Raw genomic sequence first — 5,000 nt, 5'->3', positions numbered from 1 at the left:
GGACACCAGGTTCGGAAACACAATACTCTGGAAAGAACGCTACTAATTGGATCAGTCAATGGTACAAGAACGAGAGTAAGGCCTAAAACTAGATTAAGTGACAATATCAAGGAGATGTGCGGGCTAACGATGGTGGAGTTGGAAAGGAAGGCTCAAGACCGGAATGAATGGAGAAGTTTTGTGCAGAGGGCCACGGCCGTTCGACATCGAACACCCCGTACTTGATGATGATGATGATATATATATATATATATATATATATCTTCTCTGCAGACGTACTTTGAATGAAATCTACGACCTTCTGGATGAACATGACAATAAAGAAGTAAATGTTTCTGTAAATCCCCTCCCCCGCCCCCTTGAGGATCCGGATGCACACATTGACCAAGACTCGGATGCTTCAGATGATGAAGTTACATGCAATCCTGATCATTTGCCCCGAAGGATTCTCGCCACAGACGTCGCAATTGACAAATTGAAAGAAAAAGTAAATAACCATGTCGACTGCATAAATCTTTTCTGGACTGAACATTGGATTGAAGAACTTTATCATCAGAGCACAACATATGCAGAACAAAAGTCGCTCTCTAAAGACAACATCACATCACAAAATGTGAAGATTTGTCTTTCTATTCTTATACTTTCTGGCTACAACAAACTTCCCTACCGAAGAATGTACTGGTCTGAAACTCCTGATGTATTCAATAACTGAGTTTCTGAAAGCATTAGGAGAGATACATTTGATAAAATTCTTAGAAGTCTTCTTTTTGCTGACAACATGAAAATGACTGACGACCGCTTTTACAAGGTAAAAGTTATGTTTCTTTTTATACTATAATCTCAGATTATGGTTTTAATGATTTATCACATAAATAATGTTTGTCGATTTATTTCTCCTCTTTTGTATGATGCACTGAAGAGCTGAAATATATTGACTAATAAAACCTTATCTTTATTATGTCATTCTAAATGTTCAGGTAAGTCCACTTTTCCAGCACGTCAATAATGTCAGCAATCTTCAGCTTCAGCAATAATTCCATAGCATAGATGAAATTATGATCCCTTATTATGGAAAACACCGGGCTAAGAAGTTTATAAGAGAGAAACCAGTAAGATTTGGTTTCAAAGTCTGGGCTGTATGTACTTCAGACGGATCTCTTCTCTATTGTGAGCCCTATTGCGGGTCTGACACTAAAATCCCTTATATAGGACTTGGCTAAGGTCCAAATGTCGTAGTAAAGATGGCCAATGAGATCAATTTACAGGCTGGCCAGCATGCAGTGTTTAAGAATCTCTTCACCTCATAACCATTGCTGGAAAATTTAGCAAATCGAGGAATAGCAGGTACTGGCACACAAAGAGAAGATTGTCTTCATGGTGCCCCACTAATGGAAAAGAAGGAAAAGGAGAAGAAAAGATATCGTGGGTACATGGAAGAGGCACTTACTGGTAGCACATCAGTAGTAAAATGGAAGGTAGCTGCTTTGGCTTCAAAGTAAGAATGCTTCAAGTACAAAAAACAGGGCGATGGAGCAAACTTGAGAAAAAGCATATTGAGGTTGATATACCCAATTACATTCAGGTGTATAATAAACAGAACTCGAATTCGTTCAAGAAAATGCTGGTGGCCAATCTTTGCTTGGAGCATCAATGCTCAAGTTGTCAATTCATGGATGCTTTATCGCAAACTGGGAAATATAATCCCATTGATAGACTTCATCTGGCATTTTGTAATTGCCATAATGAAGACATATGGTGCTCCTCGTACATTTCCTGGACCTAAGAGACTGTCTTCTGGAATTGCAAAGGATTCCGTGCTGTACAATGGTGAGCAGCACTGGACCAAGAAAGGAGACCAGCGTCACTCAAGATGCCGCGAATGTTCTCGACGCACAAAATACATTTGCTATATGTGTTCTGTACCTCTTCATCCAGAATGCATGTTGTCCTATCATAAAATACCTCATTAGTGTATAATGAACAACAGACTGAAATCATTTGAAGCTATATAGGGATAACCTTTGTACAAGAAAAATAGAACATTTTGGATATGCAACTCATGCAATATGTATAAGTATTTTTTTCCTTTTATATTATGAATCAGTAAGAATTTGGAGTTTTTATGGTAACGGGCTAGATTAGTGATGATAATTACCAGAGCTAATGAAGTTATGGTTGAAATACTTAGGTTTAATGTAAAATTATATTGTATGTCAAAAACAAAGATTTTGTGCATTCAAAGTGGCTAGTGGCAGTAAGATATGCTATATCAGGGCTACTCAACTATTATGAGGAAAGGTCCAGTTAGACAAGTTCCACTCTATACATAGGTGCGGAAATTTTTATTACATGAAATCATCTAAATAAAACAACCAATTCGAGAACAGGGTAATAAGCCATGATTTTTGTTAATTTCCTATTCACTATTTGTTTTATTTATACAAATTTTCAAAACGTGGAAATAAAAGTATTAACTTTTATACCTAAAGTATAAACAAGACTTGAATGTTTTTCTCTATAAAAACAACTGAAATTGAGAGTTCTAAAATGAAATACTGTTTCATATTATGGTATTTTAATAATAAAAATTCACTTATTTTAAAACATAACAGGATATGAACATTCCCTCTCAGAAAATAAAACGGATTTTCAAATTAAAAAAAAATAAAAACACCACAACAAGAATTTAGTGAAAGAAATTGAGAAAGCAGATTCGCAGCAGTAAGTGGAGCCAAGCATCGTGAAAATTTGCACTGCTAATCTGTGAAGCGTAGGAAAATTAGCAGGGGATCCTTCTTTTGACCAAAATTTTTCTGGTGTACAATCACAGAATACTTATTTCAGTGCTACATTCTCTTGAAAGTCAATAAGTTCCAGTTGGATTTTAGCAGCATCTACCCATTTTCAGGTGAGATTTGCTTCGACTGAAAATTCTGTGATATCTGTCACTAGAAAAGGGTTTTGAATGAACAGCAGCAACTATTTTCCAAGAACAAAATCATCAAAGCGAACCTTAAAATTGTTGATCAGCTTCTCAATAAATTGGACATATTTAGTGTCTGTTTCATCTTTACGTTCCTCCAAAAGTCTTGGAAAATGGAAAAGTTGGCTCTGAATATCGTCCTTGAAAAGTTCAGTTTTTTTCTGGAAAGCTCGAATTGCTGAGATCAAGTTGGAGATAGTGTGTTTTTCCCCTTGTAGTTTGACATTGAGATTAATCAAATGTGACATTATGTCTGCCAATAATCCAACACTTTCAATTTTCTTGTCATCTTTCAAATATTCAGAAAATGCCTTTGCCTTAACACTGTTTTGATCCTCCAGGAATGTCTGCAACTCCTTCCTAATTGCCCAAAATCGCTCCAAATCTTTTCCCTTACTTAGCCATCTCACATTATTGTGCACAAGTAAATCGTCATAGCTTGCATTGACCTTGGTGAGAAAGGTTCGCAGTAGACGATGTTGTAGTGCTGACGTTGATCGAAGGAAGTTTACTAGCTTCATAATAGTCTTCATTACTTGACCATATTCATCTCCCAGACTGGCACACAGAACTGACTGGTGGATTATGCAGTGGTAACTTATCAAGTCCGGATTATCTTCCTTTATCTTCTGTTAATGCAAGAGCAGTAACAGAAAATGTTAAATCACTTGGAAACTATTATAAATAAATAAATAAATAAATAGATAAATAATTATATATATACAACACACACACACACACACACATATATATATATATATATATATATACATATATATATATATATATATATATAAACATGTATATATAAGGGCCTGGGAACATTCGTAAGTTAAATACTGTACATAAGTACTATAGACCCCTGACTCACAGCCCAGGAAATACACTTGCAAGAATCCATCACCAGGACCTTCGTGTTACTTAAATATATTTTCTTCTCCTGGGGCCTGGGGTCCAACTACTACACTCAGAAGGTCCGAAACGGACCGTAGGTCGCCAGTTGAGTAGCCCTGTGCTATATGATTGAATTTTGTATGTACTATAATTCAGATAGTATTTGCAGTTCTTTTCATAAAAGGCATGATTAGTAATGATAATTACTAAGTATGATAAAGGGATGCTCAAAATACTTATGTTTGTTAAAAAAAAAAATATATATGTTATGTCTAGAATGGAAAGATTTTGTTCATTCAAGTGCCTAGTGGCAGCAAAAGCTGCCATCAAATAAATCATACTTAAGAATGGAATTTTTTTATGGTGATGATTTTATGTTGATAGTGGACCAAAATAAAATATTTTCTGCAAATATGGTGTTTTTGAAACCGATAGATAATTCTCGTCCTTAATGGGTTAAGATATCCCCAGAGATAAAAATCTGGGGGGTTCACGTCCGGTGAATGCGGTGACCACTCGGGGTCACACCTGCGGCTGCTCAGTTGGTCAGGGAAACTCTGCTGTAGCCATGTCAATGATTCGTTTGAAGTATGGGGGTGGCACCATCCTGCTGAAACCACTGGAGGACCCTGATGACTCCTCTCCATTGACGAAGTGCTGTCCAGAACTTGCCAAGCACCTGGAAATATCACCCGGTGTTGATTGTCACAGACCGCTCGTTGTCGTCCTCGAACCAGAATGGTCCAATGATTCCATGTTTGGAGATGGCGACCCAGGCAGTGCACTTCACCGAGTGTAATGGCCTTTGCAGACAGTGCTCAGGGGGTGTGCTACCCCAGAAGATATTGTTCTTCGATTTCATGTGCCTTGTCCGAAAACCAGACATTGTCAAAGAAGTCTGGCACAGCGTCAATCTTGTCGCAAAACCACTGGTACATGATCACTCGCCTCCTCATGTCGTCAGGTGTAAGCTTGTGTTTAATCTTACAGGTGGAGATCTGCGTTCAAAATTTTCCACACGGACTCCCAATTGATTCCAAGTTCCTGACTTCACCGTCGCACAGACTTGCTTGGGCTGCGAACAACAGAGTCTCTCACTGCAGCAATGTTGTGTGGTGTCCTT

The 5,000-nt window shown here is 37.6% G+C and overlaps 1 pseudogene; it reads left to right on the top strand.

Moving 5' to 3' along the window:
- Positions 1–778: 778 nt before the first annotated feature.
- Positions 779–5,000, top strand: part of LOC137659921 (piggyBac transposable element-derived protein 2-like) — a 23,019-nt pseudogene continuing 18,797 nt past the window's right edge.

Source organism: Palaemon carinicauda, chromosome 20, assembly GCF_036898095.1.
Source record: "Palaemon carinicauda isolate YSFRI2023 chromosome 20, ASM3689809v2, whole genome shotgun sequence".
NCBI classification, from domain to species: domain Eukaryota; kingdom Metazoa; phylum Arthropoda; class Malacostraca; order Decapoda; family Palaemonidae; genus Palaemon; species Palaemon carinicauda.
The sequence above is the reverse complement of the archived record's forward strand: the minus strand, read 5'-3'. Positions and strand labels throughout refer to the sequence as shown.